The following is a 20,601-nucleotide window of genomic DNA, read 5'->3' as shown; positions in this document are numbered from 1 at the left end:
GGGCCAACTGCTGCCAATGGCTGGCTTTCCTCCATTCTACCACTTTCATCAACTGAATGCAGACCTGGTTCCCAGGCTGACCTCCTAAACGAGTGACTTAATTTAGTCCCTCCAGGGTGGGGACATTTCCTGCAAGGGAGCAAGTAAGGAGGCAGGTGGCATCATTATGTTTCTGATTAAGCTTGGTTTTGTTAACTACTGTGTCCCTACAGTAGAGCCAAGATACCCTGCTCAGATATTCAGTAAACCACTGCTGAATGAATAGGAAAGGAGAGGGTAGAATCTGAAAATTTGGGAGTGGAATGTATTTTTAGGTGTAGAGTTCCCTCATGGCACATTGACTGAGGGCAAACGCTATGCCTGTACTCTTACTGAAAGAGCACAGTGCTGGGTACAGAGTCAGACATTGGCAGATACACCACTGGCCAAGAAAGGTGGGTCTTGTGGTACAAACTTTTTTTTTTTAACCTCATGACATTCTGTTTGAATGATCTGATTTTCAGTATATCTGATCTGACATAATAATAAACTATGTAGTCACCATGAGCCAGGGCATGTTACTATCCTGTTTGGTTGATACGCAACTTTTTTTTTTTTGGCCATTGCTGGTGTTTGTCTTTGCCTTTGTCCTGATTCTTCGAGTGTAATTTCTAGAAGAATAGCATGTGCCTAACCCAGGGCATAAGCAGAATTGGATATTAAAGGATAATGCATAATAGTAATTGGATAATAAATGGTGAACATGGTGATTATGGATAAGTCCATTACTTATGTTTGGGCTCAGACATTTAATGAAAAGAGCCAGTAATAAAAAAGAAGGGCAGTGCCAATGAGAGCTAGCCTCTTTTCCATCTCTGTGAGATGACTCTGTAGACCAAATTGTGCCAAGTACCCTGCCTGACACTGTTCATAAGCGGCATGGGACAGCCTTTCTCCCTCCTTGGGCAGCATCAGCATCAGTTTCAATTTTCAAGGACTATATATAAGGTGCATCAATTTACTGCTAGAAGAATTCTTCAAGATCTAAATGTAATCATACATTTGACATGTGGGGAGGTAGGTGGAAGGAGTGATGGTAAACGACATTCACAGAGAAGCAAAATATAATAGCAACATAAATCCTTCCCTTACATTTAATTGATTATTAAAATAGACCACATATGCAACACAAATGAACAGTGACTATGACTTACAAGCTCAACTAAGTGCGTATCAACATAAGTCTATATATCATCAGATTAATGGGTGCCATTTTTACCTTGCTTTCTGCTTCTGCAATGTTCTTTCTCTAGAAATGAATGTTTTAAACAAGAAATTGGATTTTATTGATAAAATCCCTATTCAGAAATATCTACATAGAGCTTCTCAGCTATAAATATTAATTAATTGGATCGCTGGTACCCATAATGCAACTTTGTTCTGACCCATGTGCCCTATGAACTAGATATTTTTTGGATTCAATTTTCTTAAAACCAACTGTCAGCATCATGTGATGGAGGAGATGAAAAATGAAAATGAGCAGTCCCGCTGTGCAGGTGGGTGACCTGTGGGAGAGAGTCTGCCTGGTAGGATTTTTACACGAACCATCAGACACAGACCAATTGATTAGATCATCTCATACCCGCCACCAACTAGGCTCAAGAGACTAATTAGAGAGAGTACTGCCTGCGCAGGCACCCCATTGACACCTAATTTGCTCAGCCAAAGCCTTTGGGGAAAATGTATTATCTCTGCAGCTGCACTTCATGCATTTCTGATTTGAGGCATAAGCAAGGAGTGCTTCATCCTCTTTTGAGAAAACTGAATGTAGAAGCCCTTAAGTGCTAAATGCAAGCAAACAGACCCAAATTAAAAACGGGCCAGGCTCTTTCTAATTCCCTCTGTGCTCACCATTAAATCTCTGTGTGTACATACACACACACCCCTCCACACACACATGCAGTTTACACGCCGGCGGGACCATACAGCTGAAGACCCCAGCTCAGGGTGCTTCTATGTGATCAGATGGCCTTTCTTCCACTAGCCTATTTACCCACTCTAAGGTTTTGTGTTTGTTTTATTGTCTTTTTTTTGTCCCCCCTGCTGCATTACCTCTCTGCGAAGTATTCTTCTTTTTTTCTACAGGAAGACTCTGGCCCATTTTCTTCTCCTCTAAGCCTCACTGGAGAGAAGCGATTATTTTGATTCCAAATTAAAACAACTGTAGGTTTTCCTTTCATCGCCTAAATTGTGAACAGGATATTCACCAGGATGTATGTGAAACTGTAGGGTAATCCGCTCATTTCTGTTTGAGAGACTCTTTGTTAAGATGCTAACAGAGAGGGAAGAATTATTAAAATTTGACAGAAGGAAACTGCCTCACAATGGCAAAGATGGTATAGAATTATGAAATAATTATCTTCAAGAGAAAACAATATATGTCATTTGACCAAGTTTAGCTTTTATCTGTTTATCTGAAATAAAACCAATTCCAATCTTCTTTTCAAATGTAGAAACCATACCACTGGTACAGGAGTCATTTAAAGATAGATAGGTAATTAATTACATGCTTTAAAAAAAAGGAATAAAAATTAAAAATTCAGACAATGTGGAAAAATTAGGTTAGCTTTGTGCCAAATCTAGTTACTAATTTTATGCCTTTCTATTCACATGTTAGAAAAATTATTTTACCCACATGTTCTGGTAAATTACAATTCTGCTTTGTAATTTTTACACTTATCTTATTCTTAAGAACTCAATAAAGATATTTTAGCTAGCTACTTTTCTTTTTTAAGTTTATTTATTTATTTTGAGAGAGTGTGTGTGCAAGCAGGGGAGGATGCAGAGAGAGAATCCCAAAGCATGGAGCCCCCATGCGGGGCTTGATCCCGTGAAATCTGAGATCATGACCTGAGCCAAAATTAAGAGTTGGACACTTAATCTGACTGAGTCACCTGCCCCTTAGTTTCTACTTTTATACCAGCTTTCAAAACTGGCCTAAATTGTCAAATGATAGTCAAAGGATTATAGTGGCCACCTTAGTGAATATCTTTCTGAAGGTAAATGGAAAGTGGTTATAGGGGAGATGCCTGAAAATAGTTAGAAAAGCAGGGCCTTAACTAACACATATAACTGTCTATAGAATTTATTCTGATATTATGGAAAACATAGTCCAGAAATCTCCCCCTCCTCAAGTACCACATTAAAAAGATTTCATGTGGAAAATATCCAGGAAAGTAAAAACCTATCAGGTTGTGCTGCCTTGAGTTTAATTTTGCTTAAAATACTAAGAAAAACAATGAAATTAATCTTTTGTACTTAATTCATCTTCAAGCAGCATTCACTACTTATAGAAAATTAACTCCAGAAATAAGCCTGCTAAACCCTAAGCAATAGGCAAGCATGGATCTCTCTGAAGTAAGTATGTGCATATATATATATATATATATATACATACATATATATATATACACATATATATACATATGTATATACACACACATATACATACAATATGCATGAATATATATGGCACATATATTCATTTTTACATATAGAACACATATACTCAAGTTTTATACTGTAGATTCTATATAAATGTTAGACTCAAAATGGTTAGGTTTTAATCTTTATACTGATTTCAGAAAATCTGGGGACAGCTTAATTTCTTCGTTGTTTTGAGTGACTTTAATTATGTCATGATTTGGCTAGAAATATAGTTTTCTTGCAGAAAATTTGAAATCAGTGTTTTCCAGTTCTCTGACATTGCACTGAAGCTCCTTGGGAGCTTCCTGAAGGAAGTAGAAAATCAGTCAAACCTACTTCTGTAACTTATTTCTGACTTAATGATAATCGTGTTTCTTCCCCATCCCTCCACCCCCCAGAAGAGAACACATCTTTGAGACCAGCAAGAGAATATTAATTAAAATGAATGCAGAGATAGACAGGCTTTGTTTTAAGCTTAACAGAAGGTCCATCATTCAAAATAGCTCAAATCCTTTAAGTTGAAAGCCGTTTAGTAACATCCATATGGATGCACAAGGCACTAATTGCAGTGACTTTGCACATTTTAAGCTTCATGCCAAAGCGGAGATTTTAATTAAAAATTTTTAGGCAAAGCTATAAGTCTCACATTTCAAACAGAGCATTTCTCACACAAGGAAACTTAACATATCATTTTAATAATCATCACTATCAATGAACATTTATTGAAATCCCCATTAAAAACCAGGCATTGTATGATGTATAATTAGTGGTAACTGAAAAGAATGCTGGTGTGACTGTTTATTAAATCAGATTTATGTAAATGTAAAAGACTAGTCATATTTTAGACCCATGTGGATGGCAATTCTGGGAGCATGTCCTGTCTCAATGAAGGTCAAGAGAAGTGCAGGGAGACAAGGAAAGTACTGATCTGGATCTTCTAAGAGCATCCAAGACACAAACTGTCTTTTACAAAATCTTTTATAAAATCGTATCTATATAATCATGTGTCTACATATACAAATACATAACTGTGAGGTTTGAAATAGCTCATTGAAATAATTTTAATGACAAAATTAAGAATAGAAGACCGTTTACCAAATGGGACTTGTTCTTTCCAAGGATTTCACATTTGAAGCTTTATTTGCTCAGCATACCTTTATAACTGACTGGCTGCCAAGTGGGATAAGTTAATTAAACAGGATTCAGACTCTTTCACCTTCCTTATATATTACAGTCCTACTAAACTATATTTAAATAAACCAAATACAAAGCTATATAGACAAGCAGTGTGCAAATTTTTTACAACTTAAAACAAACACACACAAATATAAAACTACTTCTAAGTATTTAGCAGTCAGAGAAACACGAGGATTCATGTCTGACTTTCATTAAAAGATCTGAGAGGAGATCTGAGACTTCATTTTGGGTGGAATTTTTTCTTTCAAATGAAAACCTGCCTAGTACTATTATCCAAAGTGTTGAAGAAGAAGTTTTCATGCTAAGGGTTTTGAATTCAATATAATATGATCACCTACAATGTCATTCTGTCTAGTGAACCATTGTATTGCAGAAATCTGCAAAGCTAAAACATAAATTTCTGTGGTCGAAGTTAGATTACAAAGGATGGATAAAGAACGGTGTCAGCAGAAACCAGAACTCAGATGGTTTCATGTGAGAGATGTAGATTTACTGTTGAAGTTTTGAGCCACCAAGTCACGGCAGCCACATGCCAGGGACATAAAAACAGTTGCATGTGAGTTGAAGAGGTGCATGGTACCGTACCTACCATCCACTTACCCACATGCTTCCGCTTGGCTTGGCTTGGCCACATGCTCTGGCTTGGAATTCACTGTTTATTGCACATATCTTCTTGATATTAGCACATTTTTCTCTGCCATCCAAAATTCTATACCTTTAACCCTTCCATCAATCTTCTTTCACCTGTAAGCTATGCTAGTATTTTTATTAGTGTTTCTACTGCTTTTGTGAGTCCTATGTGCTTTAGACTGAATGTTTGTATGCTCCCCAAATTCCTATGTTGAAACCTAATCCCCAGTGTGATGGTATTTCCAGATGGAATCTTTGGGAGGTGATTAGATCATGAGGGTGGAACTCACATGAATGGGATTAGTGCCCTTATTAAAGAGACCCTAGAGAGCTCTCTCACCCCTTCATCATGTGAAGACACAGGAAAGAAGTGAAAGAGGGTCCAGACATGAATCTGCTGGTGCCATGGACTTCCAGCCTCCTGAATGGTGGGAAATAAATTTCTGTTGTTTATAAAGCCTCCATTCTGTGGTATTCTGTTATAGCAGCCTTAATAGACTGAGAAATTATGGTTACCAAATTGAAAAAAAATTCTTACTCTTTTTTTTTTCCATAAGTCATATTATTTTTACTGAGGTATTCTGCTGAACACAGGTAGGAAAATGGGCATCATATTCTAGCCAAAACATCTATTCTTGTGGAGCACATTCTGATATTGTCACAGAACGACACATCGTAGACACTATCATAGCAACATTTTTTTCCTGAGAAGGGTCCAAACAAGGACGGGGGGATGCGGATGCTGGACAGCCAGCTCACCGGGCATCGACCTCTGCCCACGTATCAGCCTCACAATGTGAACAGTGCCAATGAACAACTTCCCGATGAAGACCAAGGACAAATCACTAAGGGCAGAGTCATGGAAACTAAGATGATCTACATGTAAAGTCATCTGATATGCATCTCCACAAAATTACAACTAAAGTATTTTGGTAGTTATACTGCTATAACTAGTTACTATATCTTTTTTTTTTAAGATTTTGTTTTTAAGTAATCTTCACCCCCAATGTGGGGCTTGAACTCACAGCTCCGAGATTAAGAGTTGCATGCTCTATCGACTGAGCCAGCCTGGCGCTCCATAAGTTGCTATATCTAATAGCCAAGATGAGCTCTGAGAGACAGAATTACAGAACACATGTCATGAGAAATAGATACTAGCATTTTGTGCTCAGGTAGCATCTTCTCTCAAAGTATATTTCCATTAATTCTCTCATTAAATGAAAGTGCCTTAAAAAATAGGATCACAACCATAAGAACAGATTTTATAAAATGGAGTTGTGTGTGTGTGTGTGTGTGTGTGTGTGTGTGTGTGTGTTTAAATTCTACTCCTTTAGTCACTGGTTCAATGTCCTCTGGCATAGCTGCAGCAGGAGGTTATGTTCCAGGTTTAAATACCCCTGCATTCACTAGAGGAGCCACAGCATTTCGAAGAATGAGGGGGTACCAACTGTGATGTGGTTTGCCAGGACTGAGGAGGGTTTCTAGGATGGAGGACTCTCAGTTTTAAAACTGGAGCAAATCACAATGAATTGGTCACCCTCACAGAAACAACAGGGTTGACAAGTTGCTACTTCCAACTTTATAAAAACAGAGCCAGCAAACTCGGCACTTTACTACACAAACTAAGACATGCTGACGCTCTGGTCTCAAAATGTGTGTCACAAAGTGTTACAAATGCTAAATACCGAGAGTGGCAAACGATCTGCTGAAAAGAGGGTGGGATCTGGGCCTTCCTCCTCTCAGCCTCCAAGGGATTTTTCATCTCTCCTTAAGTGTTTTAGACCTTCCTCTGTAAGTTCTTCTTTTTTTTTTTTTTTTACCGAAGCCATGGTAGGTCCAATTCTGCTCTAATGCGGTTGTTGAATTCAAACCCATCAGCTTGTTCTCTACCATAATTCTCAGTTGTACTTTCAATAAATTCATCTATTTAAATTCACACATGCCTGAGCAGGATGGCTGGAGGAGGAGGCTAAGACTGCCATTCTCAAATGACAAGAAGTGCAAATACTGCCTGATACTCTGCTGCACAGGACACCCCTTCCCCACCCCCATATCAATCACCACCCACCAGAAAGATGCCTTAGGTACTCATTAAATAGTTTGCTCACTTGTGTCTTTATATTTGCATATGCATTTAAAAGGAAAAGGCAAAACAAATGTGCACTAACTCCTAGCTTCACTGGTCTGCTGTCCTTTGTAAGTCAAACATGATTTACTGTTTTTGATTAGCCCATGACCTCAGACAGACTTTCAAATTGCAGCATTTGGAGCTCTGAAATACTGTCATATCTTTTAAAGAGCAACCGCAATAAATTAGAAAACATCATCACTATGCTCTTTCCTTGATTCACTGTGGTTGCACATCGTGGACTAGGAGTTTCAGCTCATTAAAAATGTGAAGGCTGTAATGTCTGATGAATAAGACACTCACATCAACACAACTGGTTTCCTCCTAGTATAAAACAATTAAAGTGCCAACAGCTCAGTGGTTTAGCGGCAGAGCAAAGAACAGCACTTGCAGGGCTGGGTCAATCTCTCCCTTCCAATGGTAACAGAGCTGGAGAATGCAGGGACAGTAGCTAGCACACACAGGCTCATGGGATTAGGGGATGCTTCATGCTTTTTTAGTGGCCACTTGTGGTGGACTGAAACAAAAGCACCAATGGAATTAGGGGAATCGAGCTCTTACTCTGGGAGGCAATGCAACACTTTTTCACCTTGTCCTAAACCAGAATCCCACACACAGTGGTTAAGTCAGGAATGTGACATCCTCCCTTCCACACCTGTGAGCAGAGCACATCCAGAAAGATCTTATTTCCTCTTCACACAGATGCTAAAGAACAGAGTCATGCCTTGTCTGTTTGTTTTCCAGTCTGCTGGCATTAAAATTGTACCTGACTTTGAACACTGGGGCCATTTGGAAAAAACAAAACAAAAACAAAAACAAACACTGATCTAGTGACTTTGTTGCTTTCAGGGGGTAAAATCATTCCAGTTCCATTTTCAACGTAATAATTAAATAGATGTACATTGTAAGAAATATAAAAATGTAGGGGAAAAACACACCCACCCTCATTAGCTTCACTAAGCTGTTTTGGTTATGTGTCTCTTGCAATTCTTCCATTTGGCGGCTCTGCATGAGATGTCATGCACAATGAGCAGGGCCTGAGATGCTAAAATGGAAAAGCTCTTTTGTTTTCTAATTACTGACCTCCAGAGTTTTAGTGCTAGAGTTTATATAATCAATTACATAGGGCCAGAGTTCTCATAATTAATTATTGAGTACCTTGGTGCAAACAGGATGTAAAACCACTCATACTTGGATTAACATGGTAAAGTAAAATCTTGTCTTTCTCAGTACTTTCTTAAGAAAAATTATAACGTATTGATTTTAGGCATAAAGCAGAGAGAAATTACTAGGAATAATGGTGTGAAATGACGCAAAGAAATATTTAGAGAGACTAGGAAACAATTAATGGCAACAAGAGCTTTCTGTTAGAAAAGTATGCATGCAATCACAGTCACTGTTTGGAGGGCTATCTTTCTAAGCACTACACATATATCACAGTAATCTGTCTTGATATAAAATCTTTTCACTTGAAATTTGAAAATATGTACATTTACTTCTAGGTACTAATGAATTGCCTCCAAATTATTTATTTATTTAATTTTTAGAAGTAGGCTCCACATCCAACATGGGGCTTGAACTCACAACCCTGAGATCGAGAGTCACATTCTCTACTGACTGAGCCAGCCAGGTTCCCCTAAGAATTGCCTCCAAATTGAATTAATAAATATCTAAGTTGTAAAATCAACTTAGATAAAATCTGTAAAATCATATTTTGTAAAATTTTGTAAAATCAAAATTCACTCCTTTTCACTCTTATTCTGTCTGTGGTGCCTTTTACAATTGTGTGTACTCTAAATATTATCATTATATACTTATTACAATTTTATTAAAATTTTCAAACACAGTTGCATGCATTCTAAATATCATGATCACGTATTTTTTCAAACCTACAGAAAAACAAAAGAATTATACAGTGAATATCCACATATCCACTATATAGATCCTGCAATAAACATTTTGACATATTTGCCTTGTAATATATCTATTCATCTGCCTATGGTTCTATCCATCCATTAATCCATCCTATTATTTATCAGTACACTTCACCTCTAAATGTACATGTAATTAATTACACCCTTATATATATTTATGTTTTTAAGGTAAATCTTACAATAAAATGCAAAAAAACTTAACTGCATCATTTTATGAGTTTTTAACGAGATTACACAGGAAATGTCACATTGCTATGTAACAGAAAATATCAGGTTTTTAAAAATTTTTTAAAAATGTTTATTATTTTGAGAGAAAGAGAGATAGACACAGTGTGAGTGGGGGATGGGCAGGGAAAGAGGGAGACACAGAATCCAAAGCAGGCTTCAGGCTCTGAGCCGTCAGCACAGAGCCTGACACGGGGCTCGAACTCATGAGCTGTGAGATCATGACCTGAGCCCAAGTTGGACACTCAACCGACTGAGCCACCCAGGTGTCCCAGAAAACATCAGTTTTAATTCAGAATCTGAGATTATGATGTTTCTCACCAACAAAAAAATGTCTTTAATGTACCTCCTCTTTCCTACTCTCACCAATTCCTCAGTGGGTAAAACACTGATAAATGCAACTGCCAATAGGAGAACAGGCACAGAGTACTTGGACTGTGATGATTCTTAAAACTTTGTGAGTCACTGCCAAACTAAAGAACCAGGTGAACACCAAGAATTCTCTCTAGAAAACGACATCTTTATAATTACAGTCAGGTTTTTTTCCATACAGTCTAAGTTGGCTCACCGACTTTGTGAATTCCATTAGTAGGTCCAGGGACCCCAGTCAAGGATCTCAGGATTAGACTGTCAGAATGTTGAACCATCAAGGAGCATTTTCACCATCTAGCCACAATTTTAGAGCATACTGCAGAGGAAATAGCTTCTGTGAAAGTTAAGTACTTGAAGGTAATTCCTTTTGGACAACTGGCACAGTCTAGGGAGACTTCTATTAAGGGGAAAAAGGCTTACATGATTTCCTACACTCTCCCTCGATGATCAAAATACAACCAACCAAAACAAAACAAAACAAAAATCTCATTCAGTCTATGGGTTGTGTTCCTTCAAGAAAGATGGAACCTGGACCATTCTATCTGATGAAGGCAACTGCTGCAAGAGAAGCATAAATGGGAGGTGTGGATCCCAGCATAGGGATCTAAATAGATGATCCTCAGAAACATGAGGAGCTGAATCAAAGATTCTTTCCCCCGACACAATCCTTCATTCTTCGCTTCTTTTCTTCTTTATTAAAGTCATTATCAGTGATGTACCAACATTAATGCAGGATAACAGACAAATAGAAATGAATTCCATTGTACCCATTCTTCACTTTATTTCATATGCCGTATTTATTTTATCATTGTGAAAATAAACATTATTGAGAGCTTCTCATAGCTTTGTCAATGACCCTGAACTCTTATTTTTCCTTTTAAGGTAAAAAATAGTATCAGCCAAGAATCTGCAATTGTTTCTAATATGGCCACCTACGTTTTCCCTCTCAGAGAGGCCTGCAGACAATGATCCTCTCTGAGGACTCACCTTAGCAGTTAGAGAGGATTTATTGTGCCTCTGGCCCCCCACCTGCAAAAGGCAGGCATTTTATATTTTATGGTTGAGAAAGCTGCAGCTGTTAGAGAAATATTTCATATTCTTATGTTCTGGACAAAGTTTTGTTTTTCTTACCAATCACAGTGTTTTTTCTTATCATCAGAAGACCAACCCATGGTCTCCTGTATCTGCTCTTTACAGACTGATCTGCCTTCTGTGGTCTTACTTTGGTTTTGTCATTTCAGAATTGTGGCATAACAGAACTTGGTCTGGAAGCTTGGCATACTAATGACTCTTGCTCACTTTCATCTTCTTGGTTACATTCTATCTACACTTGTACCCTATTCATCCTAGGCACATGAATTATTTGCTCCTTCTTTCCTAAGAGACAAGAGGTTTATGGTTTATGGTGTCTCTCTGGGACCTGGGGTGGTCTGCAGGTGTGGAAGAGCCTGCAGATCTTCAGGAACCCATTAAGGAGAGAAAAGGAAAGTGTGGAATCAGGGATGACTCTTCTCCCAGTTAGCACAAGATCACCATGGCAAGCACACCTAAATCTCCTTCTGCCTTGCTCTTTCCCATTGATCTGCTTGCTGGTTTGGGTGCCCAGGGGAATTTGCACAGAATTGCTTTAGTTCTCTGATCCACATAATTTTACTTTTATTCAACTTAATTTTATACCATTTCTTTCCTTGAGTGATAATAAAGAAGGGAGTAAGAGCTTCAAATTCAAAGTATCCATACATTTTGACGACAGTTTTGTACCTGATCAGATGCAACAAGGCCATTCCTCATTTCTCCTTCTTTGCATTTCTTTTTCCTTTGATCTCCCTCTCCTCAACGCACTCATACACACATGCACACCATTTGAATGACAACTGGTGGTATTCTTGAGGGAACATTCTGAAGAGAAATTCTAAACATATAGAAGGGATCCCAAGCATCTTGCAAACTCATAAAACTTCTACAATTAAGCCAAAGTAGAGGAAGTTTAAGGAAAAACTGGATTCGACATAATGAAATCTAAACTTTCTTCATTTATATGAAAAGTATAAATAATAGGGAGATTCACTTCCTTTACTTTTAAGCAACAAGAAAACAGGATGTTCTTCAGAGGTTCTGAGGGAATGGAGGGATAGAAAACCTTGCTATGATTGTTCTAGTCGCTTGTGAAGCCTCAACAAAAGCCAAAAACAAGAACACAATGCCAACAGTGAGACCAGACACCAACCAGTGAGACCAGTTCCTACTACCAGGAGCTGAGCACAAAGGTGGAGTCCAGGGGCTATGAAGCCATCTGCATGGGGCAGACATACTACATGTGATGATGTACAGAGGACTGTGGAGGAGTTCACTCGGGCTGCAGTTTGCAACCCTCTTCAGACCCAGAAGCATGGGGCTTGATCTCAAGACACACGTGAGACCCAGCTGGTTTCACTTTGACACCATCTCTTCCCTCACTTTCTTTTCTTATTGAAATCCTTGACCTATGTTCCTTTCCATGCTTGACACTCACACAAGGCTCTCATTTTTGCTCCCAGACTTGTTTTCCTCCCTTGGGATTTTTTTTGAATATCTCTGGGATCTAAGGAAATAACAGGAATGACTTTTCATCCTTCCCTAGAAATACTTTATGTTATCTCTAATGTTTGCTAACATTTCTGTGGCAGTCATTAGTGCACTATGTACTAATTTCCAGTTCTCTGTCTTCTGTACCTTCAGTGGAATGCCCTTCCTATCCTCTCTGGAAGTTAGGCATGGACACTCAACATGCTCTGACCAATGAACTGTGCACATCCGCGTGGCTGCTTCATCTTGGGCCAGTAATCATCTTGTCACATTTCTTTCCCCTGCCAAGGTGACTGAGGAGGGACATATGGAGATGTAGCCTTTGTTAGCTTGTGTTTCTTACAGAGCCCCCGATGACTCATATTAGATATAAAATGTGAGTAAGAAATAAACATCTGTTATGGTAAGCCACAGCAAAACCTAGCCTATCCTGAAAGATACATGCCCATGATGTATAATTTGGATCATAAGTCCTTGGATAAAAACTGCAACTTATCAATTCTTTAAAACAATCCTAGTGAAGTGGTTGGTTTTGCCATCTTTATTCCAATAGGGAAAGGAACGGTGGAGAATACACATAATTTACTTAAGGACTCACAACTAGTAAGTGGCAAAGTTGGAACTTGCACCCAGATTTTCTTACTCCAAATCCCATACTCTTTCCAACTCCACTGTGATGGCATTTAGCTCTTAAATGATATAGACAGGAGAGAAGATTCACTTCTGAAAACTAATAGAACAGAATTTGAGAAAGTAATGAGAAAGATACTATAAGTCATATAAGAAAACCCATGATTTTATGCTAAAATGAATAGTGTTGGATACATCTGTCAAGCTTTATAGTGTTTTATTTTTGCTTGTGTTTCTTTCTTCTGGCAAGAGAGAAATTTCCAGGTATCTGGTGAAAAAATTGGGATTCTCATATGAATACCATTCTTAGTTGGGGAAATGGAACTTAAGATAATTGAAGCTTTGCTAAATATCCTTAGGTTTTAGAGAAAATTGTTTAGAAAAAAAGGAAGAAGTAAGATATGTTTCATGCTGAACACTGTATATCCAAATGAATTATTTTTGCAATGATATCTATTCAAGGCATTAGTGATGAACTGAAATTATAAAGAGGAAATAGAGAGATAGGACATCAAAACAGAAATAATCATGAGTGTCAAATATGACTCAACCTCTTTACAAACACATGAAACACATGTATGAAAAAAGAAAATAAAATAACTGCATACTTTAAGGCACTTTGGTCATTACTAAATTAAAGATGAACCCTTTAAATTTAACATGCTCTTACTGACATCCTCTTGTTTACAGAAAGGAAAGTAGGCTTGAATCTCTTATCTCTAAAGTGATCAACAATTATAAAACATAATGATATTCTGTTGTTCCATAGTTATACCTTATTTTGAGGTATGAGGCAATAAGGCAATGGAATTCTTGTCTTCATCCAATGACTATTTATTTATAACCATATTCTATAATGAGCACCAAGTCAAAGGATTTGGACTTGGTAATTTTTATTTAAAACTTTAACTAGAGATTCTGAAATTCTTATTCTAAACATGATAATGGTATGTTTCCTATGTCATTCCTATGATATTGCTTTCAGTTGCTTAGTTTGGGAAGAGATAAACAGTAGTCTCTACTACTTCTCAAGTCTATCAAGAGTTGATTAACACTTCCATTTTGTTACATTGTTCATCATCAGTAATCATAGGTATGAGTTTAAATACATAAAAGAAATTCAAGTGTGACTCTTTAAAATCTTCATTTCATTATGGGAAACAAAATTTCTTAAAAAAATTACAATCTCAGACAATAAATCTCAGAATTCAGGGATCACTCGATAGATGTTGGTTCACTTACTCTTTCTGGTGTGAAAATTATGACAATCTTTAACAAATGAAGGTGATATTTCAAATAAAAAGGAGAAGAATTATAGGATTAATGGTGAAAGGAACATTACCCTGTTCATAAGTATGTTTGGAAGAAGTTGCTAACTGTCTTAAGAGATTTCCACATACTCTTTGTGACAGTTGCCTTTACTAAAGTTTGGGCTTAGAACTAACACTGAAGTAGCTGTTATTGATTCTCATGCATCTTAACTGCAATACGAAAAAAGAGAGGTATGTCTTAATTGGGACATATGGCAAAGAGCTTACCAGAGGAGTACTTAACAGTATTTAACTATATTTTCAAATAAAAATGGAGCAAGTTATTACAAGGACAAAGAGTATTATTATTATGTTTAAAAGAATTAGAATTATGTTTAAAAGATTTAGAAAGTTTATTTATTTGCACTACCAAAGCAGATTTATTTATGTATTTACTTATTTATTATATGAAATTTATTGCCAAATTGGTTGCCCACCCCCCATCAACCCCTCAGTTTGTTCTCAGTATTTAAGAGTCGCTGATGATTTGCCTCCTTCCCTCTCTGTAACTTTTTTTTCCCCTTCCCCTTCCCCCTGGTCTTCTGTTGAGTTTCTCAGGATCCACATATGAGTGAAAATATATGGTATCTGTCTTTCTCTGCCTGACTTATTTCACTTAGCATAACACTCTCCAGTTCCATCCACGTTGCTTCAAATGGCCAGATTTCATTCTTTCTCGTTGCCACGTAGTATTCTATTGCATATATAAACCACATCTTCTTTATCCATTCATCAGTTGATGAACATTTAGGCTCTTTCCATAATTTGGCTATTGTTGAAAGTGCTGCTGTAAACATTGGGGTACAAGCGCCCCTATGCATCAGCACTCCTGTATCCCTTGGGTAAATTCCTAGCAGTGCTATTGCTGGGTCATAGGGTAGATCTAGTTTTAATTTTTTGAGGAACCTCCACACTGTTTTCCAGATCAGCTGCACCAGTTTGCATTCCTACCAACAGTGCAAGAGGGTTCCCATTTCTCCACATCCTCTCCAGCATCTATAGTCTCCTGATTTGTTCATTTTAGCCACTCTGACTGGCATGAGGTGGTATCAGTGGGGTTTTGATTTGTATTTCCCTGATGAGGAGTGACTTTGAGCATCATTTCATGTGCCTGTTGGCCATATGGATGTCTTCTTTAGACAAGTGTCAATTCATGTCTTCTGCCCATTTCTTCACTGGATTATTTGTTCTTCTTTTGGGGTGAGTTCTTTATCGATTTTGGATACTAGCCCTTTATCCAAAATGTCATTTGCAAATATCTCTTCCCATTCCATCGGTTGCCTTTTAGTTTTGTTGGTTGTTCCCTTTGCAGTGCAGAAGCTTTTTATCTTGATGAGGTCCCAATAGTTCATTTTTGTTTTTAATTCCCTTGCCTTTGGAGATGGGTCAAGTAAGAAATTGCTGAGACTGAGGTCAGAAATATTTTTTCCTGCTTTCTCCTCTAGGGTTTTGGTGGTTTCCTGTCTCACATTCAGCTCCTTCATCCATTTTGAGTTTATCTTTGTGAATGGTGTAAGAAAGTGGTCTAGTTTCATTCTTCTGCATGTTGCTGTCCAGTTCTCCCAGCACCATTTGTTAAAGAGACTGTCTCTTTTCCATTGGATATTTTTTCCTGCTTTGTCAAAGATTAGTTGGCCATACATTTGTGGGTCCAATTCTGGAGTCCCTATTCCATTGGTCTATGTGTCTGTTTTTGTGCCAATACCATGCTGTCTTGATGATTACAGCTTTGTAGTAGAGGCTAAAGTCTGGGGTTGTGATGTCTCCTGCTTTGGTCTTCTTCAAAATTACTTTGGCTATTCAGGGTCTTTTGTGGTTCCATAAAAATTTTAGGATTGCTTGTTCTAGCTTTGAGAAGAATGCTGGTGCAATTTTGATTGGGATTGTATTGAATGTGTAGATTGCTTTTGGTAGTATTGACATTTTAACAATATTTATTCTTCCAATCCATGAGCATGGAATGTTTTTCCATTTCTTTGTATCAATTTCCTTCATAAGTTTTCTATAGTTTTCAGCGTACAGATCTTTTACATCTTTGGTTAGGTTTATTCCTAGGTATTTTATGCTTCTTGGTGCAATTATTAATGGGATCAGTTTCTTTATTTGTCTTTCTGTTGCTTACTAGTGTATAAGAATGCAACTGATTTCTGTACATTAATTTTGTATCCTGCGACTTTGCTGAATTCATGTATCATTTTTAGCTGACTTTTGGTGGATTTAAAGAGATGTGATGACATAGACATAATTATGTACTGTTTTTAATAACTTAACTGTTCTCTACCAATGTGTCATTTAATCCTGATCCCATTCTCATGCTTTAATTGAGCTAATATTTCACCTTTAACCTGCTTTTGAAAGTATTTCCTCCTGCAGCCTTATTGTACTTCTGTTTTTTTTTTCAGGAGTGTTAAATCTTCAGTAATATAAAATCTCATGTGCATATTTTTCCCTTAAAGGATATAACCAACTAACCTTCAAAGATAATGTTTTAATTATCACAGATTCTATGGGGTCAGTAATAGTCCAGGACTCTCGATATCTAAATTCTGGCTCTTTCTCTGTCTCAGAATTTAAAGAAAACACACACACACAAAATCACCTTTGGATTTGTGTGATTGCTGAAAGAAAGACTATAGTCAAATGTGTCCCTCTGGTGAGGAACATTAATCCATACAAATGTTTTTTTTCCCAAAGAGAAGGATTCACTCAAAAGCAGTTTTTCAGACTTTACCATAAACTTGGAAGACAAAACTTTTATATACAGTGTACAATGAACGGACAATTAGCAGCTATCCAGCCTACCTGAGAGCCTTCTATTCCAGGGTAGAGGCTGCTCCTCCTTTCAAAGGAACCCTGTGAAAATGTGGAGGAACTGGAATCCTCATACATTGCTGGTTGGAATGTTAAATAATGCAGCCACTTTAATGTTCATAGCAACATTATTCATAATAGCCAAAAAGTGGAAACAACCCAAACGTCTGTCAACTGAAGAATGGAGAAATAAAATGTCGTTTAAGAATAGAATGGAGTATTACTTTGAAAACAAAAAAGAAAAGAAAGAAAGAGAATACTGATGCATGCTGCAACACGGGTGAACCCTGAAAACATTATGCTGAGTGAAAGAAACCAGTCACAAAAGACCACATATTGTATGATTCCATTGATGTGAAATGTCTAGAATTTCAAATCCACAGAAACAGCAAGTAGATTAGTGGCTGTCTGGGGTAATGGGGTTGTAGGGATATGTGAATGTGGAGTGACAGCTAATGGCTACATGGTTTCTTTTTAGGGTGACGAAAATGTTCTGGAATTAAGATTGTGGTGATGTTTGCACAACTCTGCGAATATACTAAAAACCACTGAACTGCATACTTTAAATCGGTGAATTTTATGCTCTGTGAAATATATTTCAATGAAGTTGTAATACAGAATTCTGTGCCCTTTCCAGGTACAAAGTCTAAAACCATAACTTTGGAAGTAATTTGCCCATTTTATAATGATAAAGATGAGGATGATGATGACAATGATATATCGGTAGTTGTACAGAAGTAATATATAAGACTTTCCATTCTACTAATACTAACAGAAAGTGGTTATATTTAGTGAGTGAGATTATGGAGTATATTCTCTTTACATTATGTACTTTCATCATTTTTAAATTTGTATATTGAACATATGTTATTTCTGTAATGAGAAAAAAAGTTGAGTATCAGAGTTTTTAAGAAAAGTTTTAAACTAGGAGCTCTGGGGAAGGGGCTATTGCTGGGGAAGATGGCTAAAACTGGACTGGGATTTATAGGGTGGGTAGAATTGGATGGAGAAAGGCCAAGGGGAGGGCAACAGCTTTCTAAGTAGTTCTTTGATTTCTAACATCACTGCTTACTTTCTCTGGACTCTGAGGGTGGAGATGTGTCTGTCTTATTTACCACTGAATCCTCAAGATCTATAATGGTGTCTAGAATATAGGAAGTGCTCAATGAATGTTAACTGAATCCACGAACAAGTATCTATGGCTAGAGTCCTTTTCTTAAAATACAGAGGACAATTGGGGTTACCACATGCAATATAGGTGTGCCTTTATACAAATTAGAAAAAGATGTTCCCTTCTCCTAGTTCCTCTCTAGAACTTATGTCTTGGAAAGTCAGTCATGAATTCACCCATGACCTGCTTGAACCCTGATTCTTGGCTAACCTCCTTTCTTACGGCCCCACCCCCAACTGCATATAGGATAAAATGAATGTGCCTGGAACAGGCAATCAAAACTCTTCTCAGTAACACCCCAACTTTTCTGCCTCATCATAACCCTTTCCAACACCTATTTTGTGCTTAAGCCACAGTAATCCAATGCCTCCATGTGTTGGTTCTCATTACTGCCTTCATCCCAACAATTCAGTGTTTCTATGCCAAATACCTACCATTTAATAAAGATGAGCCCTCCACATTCTGACACTACTCTCAGTGACTGTCCAACACCTGCCCTTTTGTCCTCACATGTTCCCATTCTGACTCTCCTTCCATTTGACTCTTCACTCCTTCTTCATTTGAAGTTTTATTCCTGTTCATGGGATTTAGATCAGGTTTTGAGTGTGAGGTAGGCACACCAGTTTTTGACTTTGAGCTTTCTCCTTTCTTTGGTCTGGTCTTGGTCCCCTCTGGACAATTTCCTTGGCCCCTCTAGACAAACTGTCAGCTTGCCTCAGGTGGAATCTGCAGTCACTTCCCTCTCTCTAACTTACCCAGCACATTGTACAAACCATTATGAAACTGTGACCATATCATGTTATATTTTTCCCTGTCATATTTCCAACCTTTAGACTTTTGGAACTTCTAATGGAAGGAACTATATCTTAATATAAGGCACTTAGCATTATGCCTGGCATATATATAGCAGGTGTTTAATGAATTAGTGTGGAGAAAATGAATAAATGAAACATGGAGACAGAGAATGGTCTTAGGAAAGAAAGTGGGACTTTTGGGATCTAGGAAGATGGAGTCAGACTGTGAAGGATGTTGAAATCCAAACAGAAGAGGCTAGACTGGTGATAGAAAGAAATAAAGGGTCACTTTAGAACACTGAGAAGGGAAATGACATGATGCAAACAGCATTTTGGAAGACTTATTATGTGTCACCATCAGGGTGGAAGGGAACAAGGGGGAGCCTGTAGTCATGGCAAGCACTCAATAAATGTTTGTTGTTTGGTTGGTGGTGCCCAGAGACACACTTCCAGAAATACAGGTGTGAGGTGAGAGAATGAAGAAAAGCACAGAAATTCAAGAGACCATTCAAAGCAAAGACATGAGGGTCTCACAGGCTTACAGGAAATGCAGAGCAAAGAAGAGTAGAGCCACTGCGAGCAGAGCAGAGCTGTACCACAGACCAGGAAAGAAAAGCTGGGAGGGGAAACCAGCTTGGAAAGGGGAGAGCCCAGCTTTGAGTATCTGCAGTTGTGGCGGCTGGTCTGTGTGCACACGTGTGTTTATGTGACTGTGTAGTAAGGCACGTCTGTGACACAAACCTCTTGCTGTTCCAGTAAGTCCTCCCTCCCACTGTGTACCACCCCCATACTGGGTTTCGTCTTCAGCCAAGAAAAACAAAATTACTCATAAAATTAATGGAAACAATCTGCCTTTTCCTTGCCATAGAGGGATTTTTTTTTCTTAATTACTTTTTTTTATGCCTTTGAATCATATATCCTGTAGCTTGATTAAATCCCTTAGAAGTCAACTAAGCATTAGAGGTTTGCAGCGTGAACCTCAGAGCTGGTGTTTACTTGTCACGTATAAACAGATATGCTGTGGAAAGCTGCACTTCAGTGAGGGTAATGCATGCATGCTTTCCCTCTCTGGTGCAAAATTTATTCCTCAGTCTTTTCAGGGAAATAAGATCTGGTTAAAATGTCAGTAAAAACTGAGTCTCTGGATAATCTCTCAGTGTAAAGTTAGATTTTCTAATGTGATCTCTTATATTTCTATAGGTCTTTCCTTGAAAAAAAAAAGTGCATTCCATCTACATTTTCTCCTTTTGGTTCTCTCAAATTCTCCTTAAGGAGGCATGACAGGTGGCACAGTCCTCATCTGAAAGATATTTCCTGATAGAAACTGAGGACATTAAGGAACTTTCCAGCCCCAGTTTGTGGGGCTGAA

General features: G+C 37.8%; 1 protein-coding gene across 8 annotated transcripts in view; it reads right to left on the bottom strand.

Annotated features, from left to right (window-relative positions):
* The window catches only part of CDK14 (cyclin dependent kinase 14), a 704,495-nt gene that overhangs the window by 76,192 nt on the left and 607,702 nt on the right, over positions 1-20,601 (bottom strand). Inside the window, exon 18 of one of the 8 annotated variants that reach the window (XM_047830974.1) lies at positions 2,199-2,222. The exons of the other annotated variants lie outside the window; for them this stretch is intronic. The gene's annotated coding sequence lies outside the window, so the exon portion shown is untranslated. Of the gene's footprint in view, positions 1-2,198; positions 2,223-20,601 lie in introns of those variants that run through there. 8 annotated transcript variants of the gene reach the window in all.

The sequence above is a fragment of the Prionailurus viverrinus genome, chromosome A2 (genome assembly GCF_022837055.1).
Source record: "Prionailurus viverrinus isolate Anna chromosome A2, UM_Priviv_1.0, whole genome shotgun sequence".
Classification (NCBI taxonomy): domain Eukaryota; kingdom Metazoa; phylum Chordata; class Mammalia; order Carnivora; family Felidae; genus Prionailurus; species Prionailurus viverrinus.
This window is presented reverse-complemented; position numbering and strand designations above follow the sequence as displayed.